The 16723-nt window shown below is 41.8% G+C and overlaps 1 long non-coding RNA gene across 1 annotated transcript; it reads right to left on the reverse strand.

The window, feature by feature from the left end:
• Positions 1 to 2254: 2254 nt before the first annotated feature.
• Positions 2255 to 16187, reverse strand: LOC134478406 (uncharacterized). Its single transcript, XR_010051026.1, has 5 exons — positions 16067 to 16187; positions 15428 to 15479; positions 13711 to 13793; positions 3422 to 3450; positions 2255 to 2893 (listed from the first exon to the last, which is right to left on the reverse strand). It is a non-coding gene; the product is annotated as an uncharacterized LOC134478406 (long non-coding RNA).
• Positions 16188 to 16723: the final 536 nt, after the last annotated feature.

The following is a 16723-nucleotide window of genomic DNA, read 5'->3' on the forward strand; positions in this document are numbered from 1 at the left end:
TCCGAGGAAGCCAGCAAGGTAGGATCTGCCCCTCCGCATCAAGGCAGGCTAAAGAATCCATCCAGAGAACTTGTCCCTTCCCCTCACCCCAACTCCGTCTTAAAATTACTAACATTCACTTAGAAAGAAGGGGGCGGGAAGGGGCTCCAAGCTAGCCCTCTTTTCGGTTTGCCAGGGAAGAGCCCCACCCCCTCGGCACAGCAGGTGCACCCTGCTCACAAAGCGCAGAGACCGTGTGGAGCTGAAAGGCTAGGAAATTACTTGTTCTCTTTGTCAGCTGCTCCTACAGGCCGTGCAAATCCGCCTTGGAGAGCAATATTGTGTCCCTTGGTTTTAAAAAAAAAAATAGGAGCAGGAGAAAGGTTTAAGGTGGGGTGGTGGGAGAGAATGGGGGAGGGTTGGGAAGCAAGCGTGGAGAGGACTTGGGCGCCAACGTCATTTAGGAAAAGCGATGGGACCTGGTGGCTGGATTAAAAGGTTCATTTTGAACTTTTTGGAAAACTCCAGGTGCACATCCTTGGGCTGCATGGGCAGGAATGGGGTAGAGATGACATCCAGAATGGCTAAAACACACAGCAGAGTGACCAGAGAGCAGCTCTAAGAGAAGCACACTCTATGTATATTAAAGAAGAATGAATTTAAACTATTGGTCACACCTGCCTTCTGCCACAGAGGAAGCTAATCAATTTTAAACTCCTAGGAGTTCCGCCCTTGGGAAGGAATGTGTCTTCAAAGTGGCACCTCTCAGTCAATTTTTCAGCCTGGCACTTGGCTACAATGCTATTGGCCAAGTGGCCACCAGCGCCTGAGTCTCAGAGTCCTCTAGTGTCCTCTTCCTGGGCTCTCAAATCTGCAGAGGGGACCTGCCTGCCTCAGCCGCCCACATGGCCCAGGCCAACCATAAGCTGACTTAGAAGACTGGACCTCACTGAACTTTCTTCCCCTTGCAAAAGTCTCCTTGATTATCAAGGGAAAGTTATTTGTTTTTTGCTTAAAAATAAAGGTAAGACAGAGGAAGTAATGGCTTCATCAGTGCTGCCCCAAGGGAGCCATCAGAAGAAGACAGGACCACAGGCTACAAAGCCAGCTGGCTGAGAGCAACCAGGACAGATGATTAGGTTAAAAGAGAATATAGAAGTATAGCAAGTGTGAATCTCTTTTTCCTCTCATCTTTAGTGTTCCTGTGAAATCTGAAAACTAAAACGACCTAAGTCTACCACAGCTTTGGGCACTAAGGACTAATGCTGCTATGTGCCACCTCCATGAGCCCCATCTGACATCCCACATCAAGGTGACTTTCCTCCTCCACGGGGTTTTACTCTTCCTATTGAAGTTAGTGGCAACTGTCTTGGCTGCTCATTGCAGGGACTTCCTAAAGAACACATTGACTCTTCTGTGGAAAACAGGTAGGGTAGGCCCCAAACAGTCTCAACTCCTTGCCTCAAAATCTCAACCCGCTATTTCCACTCAGCCCAGAAGCCTGTGTTGTGATTCTCCCCCATTCTAATCAAACTCCCCCCTGAAAAGATGCCACTTAAACTAAATGTCCGATTCTCAGCTCATTTACTTCTGAATATGGCTGAAGCCCTAAGTGGGATCTCCCTGATCACAATAAACACAGGTTGTTTGAGGAACCAGCATCAGCTGATGGGATTCAGAATAAAGGACTGCCTAAACTCTCCTTATCTGCCTAAAAGCAGATCCCCCTAGAAGAATTCAACTACCATAAAACTCCCCCCAAAGTTCATAGTCAGCAAAGATCGATTCCTATTACCAGACAGAAATCTAGTATAGCACCAGGATAAGAAATCAAGGAAACAGACACTGTCTCAAGACCACCACACCTCCCACCTACTCTCCTAAGGGCCTACTTATCTTTCCTAAAGGCCATTTTTTTTCCCATAAGTGCCCTTTCTCCCCCTCATATTCCTCAATTAAGATGTTATAAAGCCATAAATTCTAACAACCTCTTTCAATTACATTTTTCTGTGAATTCTTATGTACATAAATGAATAAAAATCTATCTGTTCCTTGTTAATTGGTCTTTCATCAGTTTAATTTTTGAGTTTTCACCACAGAGCACAGGAGGGTAGAGGGAAAGATTCTCCTCCCTTCGATACAACAAATTAGAGGACAGGCATGTGTAGACAAGACCAGTAAAGAAAAAGTATCTACCCATCATGAAAGTTAGTGCAATACTAACTAGTAGGTATTAAGCCACTAAAGTCAAAGTTACTGAGCAGGCAACGTTTTGAATACCTTTGGCATTCAACAAAGGTGTATTTCCAGATCTTTATCAATTCCCACATTCAGTCTCTTCTATGAAATTTCTAATGCCTAAGAACTTCATTCATTAGACTTGTTTGTCCATCAGCAGTCCTAACAGCTACATTTCTTTCCTAGACCCATTTCCTTTTTTTCCTATTCTTTTTTAAATTAATGAGTAGACTTTATCTTTTAGAGGACTTTTATTTATAGAAAACTTGAAGAAATAGGGCAAAGTTTCATCCACCCGCCACTCCCCATCCTCCATCTCCCCTACTATTAACATCTTCCACTAACATGGAAGTTGTTATAATTAAAAGAGCCAATAGTGACACATGATTATTAACTGAAGCCCATGCTTCATTCAGATTTCCGTCCATCATTATTAACTAAAGTCCATACTCTTATTTAGATTGGGTTTTTAATCAAGACTTCTTTTTCTGTTCCAGGATCCTATCCAGGAAACCATGTCACATTTCACTGTGTGTCACTTTAGGCTGCTCGTGCTGTGGGAGTATGTCAGGCTTTCTTCATTTTTGATGACCTTGGCATCTTTGAGGAGGACTGGTCAGGTATAATGAAGACATTCCTCCTTGGGGATTTTTCTGCTGATTTCCTCATAATTAGCCTGGGATTATGGGTTTAGGGAAGAAGATCACAAAGAATGAGTTTTATCGGTCAGATCAAGGGCACACTGTCAGCGTGATTTGGCACTGCTGAAGTCGACCTCGACCACCTAGCTGAGGCTGTGCTTGACAGGCTTCATCTGACAAGTGCACCAAAGTTACTCTTCGTGCCTCTCTTCCATAGTGTACTCTTCAGAAAGTGGTGGCTTAGAGCAGCCCACACTTAAGGAGGGAAGAGTCATCTCCCATTCCTTGAAAATTCAAATATCTATATAAGTTATTCAAAAAATTTCCTGACAGGTTTGCTCTTTCTTTCTACTTATTAATTTACTCAGACACTAACTTATATAGGCATGGACCCACGGATGATTATTCTATGCTTTGGTTCATAACCCAGGACTACTCTTTCATAAAATGGCTCATCTGGTGGCAACTTTGCCATTGAGAGCTTGTGTAGCTTTCTTTTTTGGGTGCTGAGACAAAATACCCAGCACCCAGAAGTTGAGGGAGGAACAGTTTATTTGACTTACAGTTTGTAGAGGTTTCAGTCCATGATTAGCTGGCTCCAAGACAGAATGGATGGCATCAGGCATCACAAAGGAGTGGGCCCAAAGATAGCAAAATAAGAAAGAGAGCTTATTAGCATCTTTCTGCTCCTTTTATCTCATTCAGGCTATTCAAGGTAGGTACCACTCACACCCTCAATCTTCACGCCCTTGATTTTAGCATTGCACCATGAATTAATTCCAGTGTCACACACGCCAGATCCACCCACCACTGAAAAAAACCCACCTGTGACTGCCACGAGGCTTTGGGAGGACATCTAGACCCAAGCCGTAACAGAGACCTTCTGGCTCTCTGAAATGTCCTCAGAGTTGTGGGGCTTTGGGGATTTTTTTTAATAAGAGTTTTCTTCCTTGCTAGAGCTATAAGATGCTCCCAGACATCTTGTACATTTCCTGTCCTAGACATAGAATCAGCTGTTTCTCTAAGAACCTACTAGACCATTTTTCATGAAGAAATTCAGTTTCTATTACAACACAGAAGAGTTACAGTGCAGACAAGAACAGGAGAGAAAAAAAGTCGAATTGAGAAGCTGACGAAAGTTGAGTGATTGGTCTTCAAGAACTGCCATTGAGGTGGCTCCTTGGTGCCTGAATGCCCAGGTATCCTGGTGATAAGTGCAACTCAGATTCATGCTTCCGTCATGCTTTTTTTTTTTTATCTGTAATATCTTACCATTTGTCTGATTGTGCATTTGTCTGATACATTTGTGTGGAATTGTTTTAGAACTGTATGCCTCAATAAATTACAATGTGCTTCATGCCATTGTCATTCTAGAACTGTTTGGGAATAGTTCAAACTACAAATGTTAAATTCACAGATTAAAAAAAAAAAAAAAAAAAAAACTCCAGCAACAAACAAATAACAACATCCAGGTTGTACTACCCTCCTGTACCCTGCACTCAGCCAATGATCTTGGGTCTGGGGGCAGTACCTTTTTTTTTTTTTTTTTTTTTTTTTTTTGTGCCTTTTCCACCTTCTATATCCAGCTCAAACTTAGGGCTTCTTGCACATTAAGGAAGCACTCTATCACTGAGCCATACTCTCAGCCCCAAGACTGCCATTTGACTTATGATAAACCCATTTCCTCTGGGCTCTGTTAGCTGACTGAATTCTTACTACAGAGTTAATGATTAATATCCACTGGCTTCTTAATTACATATGTATTTTAATAAAGGCCTTTGAAAATTTTAGAAAGCTAAGATTTAAATCTAGTCTTTCTGGCTCCAGTGTCCATGCTCTTTAACAATATACTGCCTCTGAATACCATAATTTTAATTTATTCTACAAACATTCATTGAGTGCCTGCTCTTGGCCAGCTTCTATCTCCAACAGATGGAGGAAAATGTATTACTGGTGTGTTTGGGCAGGCTCAAAGGCTCGTGCTCAGGCCCTTGCCATGCTTTCCTTTCCACCCTCAGATATCCCATCTGCAGCTCATGCACATCCTCCAGAGGGACCCGTGGCCATTCCCATCATGCCCTCTGCTCTCCTGCCTCTGAGGGCTTGTCCAAGCTGCTACTAAAAAGCCTTCCCTCCTCCTGCTACCCAGTGAAGTATTTCCTCCATAAGGCTCAGCCCTAATCCTATCTTCTCTATAAAGTTTCCAGAGTCCCAAGATATGATCCATCTCTCCTTCTCTTGTGTGTGTGTGTGTGTGCTTTCTTTTTGCTTTTATTATAGACATCTGGTGGATGGTGAGTTTCTTAAAAACAGAAAATGTGCCTTTTCCACCTTCTGTATCCAGCACTAATAAATATGCACAATATAACACAGTAACATGATGAGTGCTCTAAAAACATCTGTTGAAATGGATGAATGACATGTTTGGGAGCCCTTAGGAACCTAACTCTATCCTAGAGACACTATTCCAGTTTTCAAGAAGTTGATGGACTAATTGAAGAGATGCTAGAGAAAAATAAAACCCACTGATAGGAAGGCAGGAGATGAGACAGAAACACAGCAACTAAAGACCTACATTGTAGTCCTTGGCTCCAACAGTAACTCTGGAACAGGCAACTAATTGCATTTTTGTAATAGGGTCTTATTGTGCAGTTCAGACTGGCCTTGAGCTCATTTTGTAGTTCAGATTGGTCTCAAACTCAAAATGATCCTCCTGCCTCAGCCTCCCAAGTGCAGGGATTACAAGTGTGTGTCACAATGCCTGGCTATCCACTCTTCTGAGCTTCAATTTCCTCCCCTTAAGAAGCAGACTGAAGGGGCACAGGTTTCTCCCAGCTCAAACAGCTATAATGAGTCTGTAAGCAGATCGTGAATAACATGAACATTTCCTCCACAGTATGATAGGGTTCAGGACATGATATCCCACGCTGTCATGGTGCTTTGGCATTTAAGAAAACAGAAGCAAGGTCATCACTCTTCTCTCCCCCCACCCCATGTCTCTCCCTTGAAGCAGATCCTAAGATACTTATGAGAAAGGTACCTCCCTATACTCAGAGGACAGGAATGACCTTATCTCAGGAGACACCAGGGTAGGGAAGAATCAGAGCAAACAGGCTTTGCTAAGTTCTTGGACTTTGTTACCATTCAGTTACACTCTCTTGTCTTATCATATTTATGCATGACTGTCAATTCCTCCTCAACTTAAGCACAAAAATGCACACGTTTCCCAATGTCTTCGGGTGTTCATTTCCAAAGGCTTCTATGTCCTGTAAAACCTATATTAAATAAATTTGTATGCTTTTCTCTTGTTAGTCTAACTTTTGTTATAGGGTCTCAGTGGGATCCTAGCACTGGGTAAAGAAAATAAACCTTTTCTTCCCCAGGTATGTCCTATAAGATGAGCATGATGATCCAATCTCTCAGCCCAGGGCTGCAGAAAGTTTCTCTCTCTGTGCCATCAACAAGCCATGAACGATGATAAAAGATGAAGTCAATAAAATACAGATGTACACACTTTGGGAAAGTGTTGCAGTATTGGTGAGTTATAATGACAGATCAGCAAGAGAGGGGCAGCTCTGAGTGGAGCCCAGAAGGAGAGCTGGGAAGGAAGAGGTGATTAGGGCTTACCCATCCATGAATCTGGCCGCCAACACCATCATTAGAACCATTCACTCAAGTACCAGCCTGTCCTTTTCTCAGCCTAAAAATCTCCCTCAGAGCCATCCAACAAGTCTCACTCTGATTCTCCAAAAACTGAGCAACGTTCTAATGACTAGTTTGGCTTTCCAATTTGTGGTATAATGAGAGAGGGGAAGTTTTCCTCCTTTAGCAGCTGGAATAAGACTTCCTCTCAGGGACAGTCCTATATTTGCTAGAAAGAAGTCTGTTGGTTTGCCATGTGGGTTAAGAAAGGCAAATGTAAGCAAAAAAAAACATAGTGCCATTCTGCCTTCTTAGGTTAGGTTTCAATATCTGACAGTCCTTTATGTTGTGAGCATGCCAATGAGTTCAAGTCTATAAGCTTGACTATGAGTTCAGTCACAGTGAAAACTACCTGGCATGATGAATATGTAAGAATTTCAAAATTACAGGAAAATCAGAATTAAGGGTATGCAGGGCAGAAGAAACACAGCAGCCAAAGTCATTGGGCCCTGAGTGGAAAGTAAAGAGAACTGAGAGAAAACAGAAATACCTATGAGGCGCCAGGCATGGCCAAGGCCCATGTGGGCTATATAGAGAGTCCCTGTCTCAAAAACCCAAAAAAAGAAAAAAGGAAATACATATCTAATGGGGATTTTTATTTGCTTGTTGTTGAGTACATGGGTGTAAGTCTCCTCCATTTCCTTGATGAGCAAGCTATAAAGTCTCTGCTGTTCTTTTGAAGACTTTTCAGAGTTTCTAAATTTTGCCTCCAGCTTGGCCCAGAGACTACATATACAACCATATCATGCAGAGTGGAGGGGATGGTTGACAACCAGGTTTTACCAGCAGAACAAAGGTCGAGGCAAGGATCCCCTGGGTATGATGCCCTGGGTGGTTGTCATAAATATCACAGCATCCCAAGATAACACCTGGGCTTTCTGTGACATGAATCACCCGTGATGGGAGTTAGATTGGGTTGCATCAGTCTTCAAAGGAGTATCATCTGGGGAAAGATCCAGCTGGGGAACAGGCAGGGGAATAGTGCATGGATTTATCATCATCAGTGCAGATCATGCCACCAACTAAATACTCTGAAGGTCTGTGGATGGATACATACACCCAGACCTCACTCATGACCTCAGTTGTTAGTATTCCAAAGCTGAGAGAAGACTTCCACTATCCAAAATGTTCACAGGGCTGGGAATGTAGCTCAGTGGTATTGTACTTACCTGGCATGCTTGCAGTTCTGGGTTCAAAATGTTCACACCCCACTGTATACACACACACACACACACACACACACACACACACACACACACCAAACACCAAACACCACTATTCTCACAAAACTTCCCCATCTTATTCAGAACAAACAGCTCCCTATAGCTTTCTAACTAGTACCATGTGGACTGGCTCAACAATTCCGTCATTGTTAGAACTAGCCCCAAAAGAGGTGATCAACAAAGAAGAATGGACAATGGCTCCCCAGAAATCATCTCACAATCTGAGAGTTCGCTGACTTGTTTTGCAAGTAGACAAGAACAAGGAAGAAACAATGCTAAAAGAGAGTCATCCGAGCTGGAAAACCCCTACCCTCAGAGTCCCATATCCTGTTCCACCTAAATTAGTAATTACTTTAAGGGATTAAAGAAAATGGCACATAGAAGAAGGGGAAACCCACTAGAAGGCTAGAGACACTGGATACCTCAAAAGGTTGGAGCATCTGGCTTTATGCATCCCTGTGGTAAGGGAAGACCACACCAACCTTGGAAGCACCAATGGCAGCTGTGCAGAAAGAAGCTAAGATCAAGAAAATGCAACAGCAAAGAGCAAAGGGAAACATAAATCAAAAACTCCCCAGTAAGGATCAGATACTGCTTTCCTGAGCATGCACACATCCTCTGCCTAAGTGAACCAGTCTGAAACACAAGTCATAATAATGTAAGCCAGGTGCATAAACTTCCTACCATACTGGCTGGCAAGACCATTGATGTAGAGTAATAATAGCAGCAAGAACATCTGAAGTGCATCTGTGTTTCAACACATAACAAGCAGATTTTCATTCTTCCCCAAGTAGGTGCCTGTTCTACATCTATACTGTGATGGTACCAAGGAGACTGAGAACCGTGATCCTTCTTAGAAACAACCCTTCCAGCTTGGAAAGGAACACTGGTGTTTTGCTATTTCGTTCTAAAGAAAACACTGATGACAAGTGATGAGATGTTGCTTCATAGAAGCAACCGGAAGTCTTAAACTGCGGAAGATATGGATGCTCAGAAGTAACGCCAAGCAAACATAAAAACTAGAAGCTTAGGAAGCACCAAAAATAATCTTTCCCCAGATACATCCTTTCAGTCTGCCCTCTTCCATTAAGAAGGAGGAGAGGACCAAAATAATGTCTTCTGGAACATAGGCAACATTTGCCAGAAGATCTCAGAATTGAATAAAAATTCATTCTCTTTTTTTGAGCAGTGTCTCCAGTCAGCCTTTTTGAGATTGCAAACCCAGACTCTTAAAAGCTGGCTCCAGAGAAAGGGAGGAGAGGGAGTCGTAAGAATTCAGAGTGAATCACTGCCATTCATGTAATTCAACTAAAAGTACAATTAGGCCTCACAGGGACACAGTTCTGGAACTGAGAAGTAAAACCACACTTTCAGTCTCTCGGCCTCTCTTTCTGCTTCTCTTTTGTTTGCAATTCTGCTCCAGTTTCTTTTCTCTAAACAAATTTGCTCGGTTTGTTTGTCATAATCCTGACCTAGAATGTCGCCCCCAGACTAAATCTCCATGACCTTCTAGCTCTCAGCCCACAGAAAAGTGTGACATCCCTCTGGCTCACAGCACAGATTCCCAGGAAAGGCACTGACGGGGCGCCCCATTATTGAGATGAGTCATGGAAGTCACGGGGGAAGGCTGGGCCTTCTGGTCCACTGCTCAACCAGTACTAAAGGTAGAGAAGGCTTCCTCAGAGACACACAGTCAGAGGAGGAAACGAAGAAACTGGGTAAGTCTCATGCTTATTTCCTGACCACTTCCCTATTTATAACAGCAGGGGAATTATCTTGTCATTAGTCATAAGCCCATTAGCAAGACCACTGGACAAATGAATAAAAAGTTTGAGATACAGAGCTAGGTTGACTTTTTGAAGGAGACTTTATTACTCAACTTTCAGTTGCTGTATATAAGTAGCTGAAATAATCAACTGAAAAAGAAGCAAGGTTTATTTTTGGTTTACAATTTTCAACCTTTCAGTCCATTATCAGTTGGTGTGGTTGCTTTGGGCATGTGTCAGCACATCATGGTAGGATGTATATGAAAGAACCTCATGGCCAGGAAGCAAAAAAGAAAGAGAGAGGACGGGGCTAGGGTTCCACTAACACCTTCAATAGACAACAGATCTCCTGCAAAGTTCCACCTTTTAAAGGCACCACCATCCTAATAATGCCTTTAATACACAGGCCTTCAGGAGATACTTCCAAACCAAACCACAGCAGAGGTCTTGTGTAATTTGAAGGCTGGGATACAAAACTGAGACCTAGAGCCCCAATTCATTTGGGAAAAAGCAAAACAGATCATGTAACAAGTAACTGCCTGGATATGATGGTTAAGCTTAATTGTCAACTTGATTGGCTTGGGAGCCATCTAGGGGGATCAGAAAACCACACTTTGGGTTGTGTCTGGGTGGGTCACAGAGGCAAAACTTGGGTGGGATTGATATCTGCTTCCTTATCTCTTCCTCTCAGTCATGTTCCCTTGTTCTGCTCCCTGGCTACCATTACCCAAGCAGTTTTGTTCCACCATGCCATTCTGCCGTAATATTTTTGCCTTGGAATCAGCTGACCATGAACTGAACTTTCTGAAACTGCGAGCCAAATAAATCTCCCCTCCTTTTAAACTGCAGGTGTCAGACAGTTTGTCCCAGAAACAGGAAAGCTGATTAATATACCAGTCTGTCATCTCCTGAGCACCTTCACAAAGCTGAGAACCCTGGTGAGCAGGAAGTACAGAGAAATGAAAAAATTCAGGGTATGTCACAGCCCAAGAAGAATGAGGAAATTGGCATTTAGGGCAGAATCATTTTTGCTGAAATATGCAGTGTGAGCAGTCCTGGAAAAAGCTCAGGAAATGCCAATAGTGCCCCAAATATTGTGACACCTAAGACAATCACACAAACTTCTGCACATATTTCTACATCACACCCAGAAGAGAACTTGAACCAAATGTCACGGAGGTGACACTCAAGTTTGAGACTATCTGTACTTCGGGAAAAAGAAGAGAGAAAACAGCCTTATGTATATCAAGAAGAATATTGGTGTAGCTGAGGCACAAACCTTTTGGAGCTCAACATCATAATATTTGACATCAAATGGTCAAAGAGTGGGCCTTTGACAATGGCCTCCTCCATGGAGCTATTAAGAGTATGCATGTATGTTTTTTAATAAGACAAATATCTTATTAAAAACAATTTAAGTACAACCCTACTCAGACATAATTTAACAATTTAAGTACAACCCTACTCAGACATAATTTAACAATTTAAGTACACCCCTACTCAAACATAAAAGGATGGAGGAAATGATTGTTTAGGGATTTAGGATTCTACATGGAGCATTGTTAATGAAGTCTCGGGGATTAAAATGAATGTACGTCTTCAGTTAAAACACATATAACAATATTGTTACTGAGAGATACATTTATACAGTCTAATGAGGCATTGTCGTGTCCTAATAGTAGTCATTTTGAAGTAATGATCAGTCATATGTAGGCAATACATGATTGCAGCATGCTGATGCACTGCCACCCTTCGACAGACAAGTGACGTTGTTGAGGGCTTGCCTCATCAACTGGAAACACCTGCTTTGCCCACAACAGCTCTCAGCCTTCTGTCAATGTCCTTCCATGGAGGCCAAGCCACAGTGCCTCTTGATAAGTAGCCGTATCAAGAGAAACACGATCAGCTGCATTTTCCACCACTACAAGGAAGAAATTAATATAGGAAGCAAAAGGGTCTTACTCTGCCTACTCTCCCACTCCATCCCAACCTGACGTTTAATCAACTTGATATGTGTAAAAAGTAAATTTGATTGTATTGAATGTAATCTGCTCAGAAGTCTGTGGTCACTGAGCAGAAATTCCAAAGTATGTCTCATTTTTCAGATAGGTTTTTGTATATCTATTTTTTTCTCCTTCTTATTCTCAGTCCCAAAACAAAGACTAGAGATAAGGGGTACTACGTTGGTACTCACTTACTGAACTGTCATTTGGACAAATTTCTAGCTCTCCCAAGCCTTCTAAAATGAAGTAAAGTTGGCATTAGTAAAACTCTCCTCACCTGTTCTGTGAAATGGTGCTAACAGAGATCAAAAGAGCTTACAGATAAGAAAGACCATAAAGCACAATGATGATAACTCAAGATGAAGAAGCAACCCAGAGTTCCATAATTCCCACTGAGACCACTGCAGATGAGGCTGCATCCTGGGTTTGATTTGGGGGTCTTCAGCACAATAGGCTGGTTGATTCAAGCCCCACCATGTTTGTCAGTCACCTGTTACGTCCTCTCATTCAGGGCCAAGAAGGAACACCAGAGTGAAGTTCCGGCTTAGGATGGGATTTGTCTCCCAAGGTTCATGTACAAGAAGCCTGGTGCCATGTGACAATGTGGAGGTGACAGAAACTTTCTTAGGCTTCATGGAAGGAATTTAGGTCACAGGGCTCTACCCTCATGACTAGGTTAATGCTGCCATAGGGGAAGTAAATCAAGTCTCATTAAATTGGATTAGTTCCCATGAGAATAGGTTGTCATAGTGATGCCTGGTACCTTCCCTGGATCCTTCTTCTGCATGTGCCACTTATCACTCTTATAGGCACTCTTTGCCCACAGGTCATTGTGATGCCATCTGCTGTGAGGCCCTTACCAGGTGCCAGCACCATACCATTGAGCCTCTAGAAATATAAGCTAAATAAACCTCTTTTCTTTACACATTACTAATCTTCAAACATTTTGTTATAACAACACAAAAACAACACAAAGACAATTGGATACAAACTGCGCACTCACCTCTAGAGACCTCCAACTTAAAGTCCTCTGCCTGGCATGATGTTGGATGTTTAGACTGACTACTCTACAAATCCCATAAAATCACAATCCTTGCCACTACTGAGATATTGGTTGCTCTGAGTCATTCATATGAATGCACAGATTGTCAGAGGTAGAAAAGGAATGCAGATTTCTCATTTTCAAGATAATAAAACTGAAGCCCAGATTAGCAAAGAATCTCATTCCTCAAACAAGAGAGCTTCCTACTGAAAGTTGCCTCCTTTATAAATCCTCAAATGAGTAGGTGATATTTGAATACCGAATGATACTGCAAGACAGATGAGCATTGATTTAAATGCTGCTATCACACAGACCTGGCCATCAATCATAACCTGATGTCTCAGGAGAGTCATCCTTCAGAAAAGGACTCAGGAATAGCATGAACAGAATTTATAGCTGAACCACCTCTGCACGGAGCTGTCCTGTGCCCAACTGTTAAGGTTCTCAAAGTAGGGCAGGCATGAGAAATACCAGGAGGATTTGCTGGGTCCACCCCCAGAGCTTCTAATTCAGTAGGTGTTAGGTTTTAGATCTGAAATGTCCCCCAAAAGTCTCATGTGTTTGGAAGGTGACTGGCACTCCTCCTGAGGAGCTTTATGCTGAATGCACTGTTAGGAGGCAGGGCGTGGCTGGAGGTGGGTGTGACCTGGAAGGGTGAATTCTGGTCTCCAGTTCCTCCCTTGTCTCCTGCTTCCTAACTGCCATGGATTGAGCACTCTTCCTCTGCCATAGCCTTCTGCTATGCTGTTCCTGCCCTGCAGCCAGCCAGCCTTGGACTGATCCAAAACAAACATCTACTCCTTTAAGTTGTGAGTGTCCCATAAGGTGTCTCAACAACAGGAAAGCAATCTATACAGAAGAAATTTGCACTTCTAGCCAGTTCATGCTGATACCAATTTGGGGACCTGGAAAACTGTGCTAAGGGAAAGAAGAAACATATACAATTAATTTATAGGGATTTTCAGAAAACTGGTAAGTTCACAAAGCTCTTACGCAGTGTTATGGGCTAATTATCTCCTTCCCCTGCCATTCATGTTTAGTCTTAATTGCTAATACCCCAGACTGTGACTGCATTTGGAGATGGGCCTTTAAGGAAATGATTAAGGGCAGACTCACTGGCTTTCTTCCCACTATGCGTGTGTCCTCCATCACCCAATAAACAAGAGATACAATGTCCTCTTCTTACTTCTCATCCAGGTCTACAGGGAAGAACAAAAGAAGAAACGTTCAGGCTCTAAGGTCAATTCTGCAGAATTCTCCAAGAAATCTTTAGAGAGATGCAGGACCATGTCTCCAATGGAAAAGTTGAAACATGAAGATGTGGCAAAAATAACAAAGCTGCTACACAGGGAAGTAAAGAATTATGTTCCTTTCAAAGGTGATAAGAAAGGAAAGAGAAAAGATTCCGGTGCTCCTAAAAGGATACTATTTATTTTCTTCCTGTTTTCCACTGAATATGCCCAAAGATCAAAAGGGAACACCCAGACAGAACCATTGGAGATATTACAAAAAAATGAAGTGAAAATTAGATTGAGCAGTCAGCCAAGGATGTACAAGCATTTGAACAGAGAGCAGCTAAACTACAGGAGAAATACAAAAAAGGTACATGGCATACCATATCAAGAGCAAAAGTGAGGCAGGAAAAGACAGGCATGGACCACCAAGCTCAAAGAAGAATGAGGCAAAAGATAAGGTGGGGGAGACAAAGACGAGGAGGAAGAGAATGAAGGTGAAGAAGTGGCTGTCCTATAGTGACATGTGGAGTGGTGTGTGTGTGTGTCCTTAGGCATTGTTTTGCTAAAAATTAAAGAACAGCTCAATATCAGCTTCAATAGAAAAACTGTACAGATTTTTGAATAGTTAATAAGAGTCTCTGTAGAGAAAACACATTTTTAAAAATTCAGGTTATATGCCTGCAGATGTACAGTTCTTCCAAAATGTAAAACTGGGATTGTTTCTGGTGACAGACATCTTCTTTTAGATTCAGATACTTGCCTTTCTTTTGTGTTTCAATTAATTGTAATAGGAGATTCATGTCAAGCCAAAATGAAGTCACCAGTCAGTAATATAACACAAATTTATATGATGTACATATTGTATATGCACCACTATACTTAAAGATGCCTAAACATCAAGTGGCCCAGACATTGTCACAAATTTCTTTGGTGACATTCCATTAAAGGTCAATAAGTTAGGTAAAAGTTTCTTATGTATTAGATAGAGATGATTGATTAAAAGAGCTATACTATGTCAAAATGGAATTTTAAGTATGTCACAAAAAAGTCATCATGACTATCATATTATAATATTATGTATAGTTTTGATTTTAAATTTTCTGTGTAAAATTATATAACTATTGCCTGTTAGCATTCTGCAGAGGTTCAACTTTTAGAACATCCATGGTTGTTAACAAATAATGGTTCTATTTTATGTTCAAAGGTGTTTGATATTCAGATAAAATAGTAATAGTAAGCTAACTGCTCTCATTACAAAATGTTATGTCATTAACCTTCTCTTATGGATGTTCAACAACTGAAGTATGGAGACAAGAAACTAGAAAGACAGATGGGTTACAAGGATAGCCAATGTTTTGGTCCCTGACCTCAGAGGTCAGTAAGTACACAGGACATGAGGGAACCTTTTCAGCAACATCTTGCAACTCTGGTGAGTACTACAATCTCCTGATCAAGGAGACTTAGGATCACAGAGAATGAAGATCTGCAGTGTGTAGTGAGCCTAAGGAGAGTCACCAGGAGAGAACATCTCCCATTTTATCACAGAAAGCATCTTGATCATGCAATGGCTGTGATTCATCCAGAGGGCTAACACTTACTAAGAGGTGCTGTGCATGGTTCCAAGATAATTCCTCAGGAGACTTAACTGACCTGGAGAGACAACAAGAGATTAATTGTATTTAATATAGGTCTCACCTTAACTTGGTCTTGAACATCTTGCAGGAAAGTAAACTACAAGAAATATAAAACAATGCCATAATCCATGGTACCAAAAAATGCCATGGTAAATATTAGCTAAAAGAAACTTAAATCACTAATAGTTTTTGACAATTGCCAGCTATACTAGTAACTGACCATTTTGGGTATCAAGGTCAAATTACTAAATGCAGGGACTTAATATCCTTGGGCTGGAAATTTTTAGCCTAAACAAGTAAGTTCACTCAAAATGAAAAGGGTTCAAGAATAAAAAGATCATCTACAGAGTTCTCTAAACACATCTCCTCTAGCCTCAACTACCCATAACTTACAACTATAAAACCAAAAAACGTGGGGAGATGTGGGGAGTGGCTGAACCCGAAAATCGATCACACGTGGGGTCTGGGGCATGGCAAATCTCAAGAACACTGGGTGCCCGGGGCAAGTCACATGGATAAACTGCGCTAATCTCAAGAATGCTGGGCACTGAGACAAGCCACATGGATAAGCTCTTAGGTGGAGAAGTTTCACGTGTTACTTACCTTCCAAGTGTATAAATAAACGTGCTGCAGCTGTTGGAGCTCTCTTGCTCCTTCTCTCTCTCCTCCTGCTTCTTTGTACTTCCAGTCAGAAGATAGTCTTCATACAGCTTCAGTTTTCTGTTTAAAAAAAAATTCAGGTTGTAGCTTCTTGAGGGGCTACTACCTATAGTTAGGTTTTAAAGTTTCTGATGATGAATGTTCTAAATGCGTAGTGGTTTCTCTAATTTCTTGCGTACGATAGCACAGCAAACTTGCAGAAACCAGTACCGGTGGTAAATTTGGGTGGTTGTTTTTTTACAATCTTACATTTTGTGTTTTTAAAATATATAAAATTATGTTATCTCTTTTTGAAACAAAGGAAGTTAAAATGAGGCCAAGGATTAGTACCTAGTCCAATACAACTGGTGTCTCTATAAGAAGAGTAAAGGACACACATAACACTTAGAAAAGACCATGTGAGGACACAGCCCAAAAAAAGCCCATTGACAAGCCAAGGAAAGAGGACTCGGAATGAACCAACCCTGCTAACACCTTGACCTTGGACTTCCAGTGTGCAGAACAGTGAGGAAATGAAGCAGTTATTTAAGCACCAGGCTGTAGCGCTTTGTTTTGGTAGCCCAGGCAGACAAGAAAATTTATATTAGGAACCATCCGCCT

Source organism: Cavia porcellus, unplaced genomic scaffold, assembly GCF_034190915.1.
Source record: "Cavia porcellus strain 051 isolate PalLab524CR breed Dunkin Hartley unplaced genomic scaffold, mCavPor4.1 scaffold_13, whole genome shotgun sequence".
Classification (NCBI taxonomy): domain Eukaryota; kingdom Metazoa; phylum Chordata; class Mammalia; order Rodentia; family Caviidae; genus Cavia; species Cavia porcellus.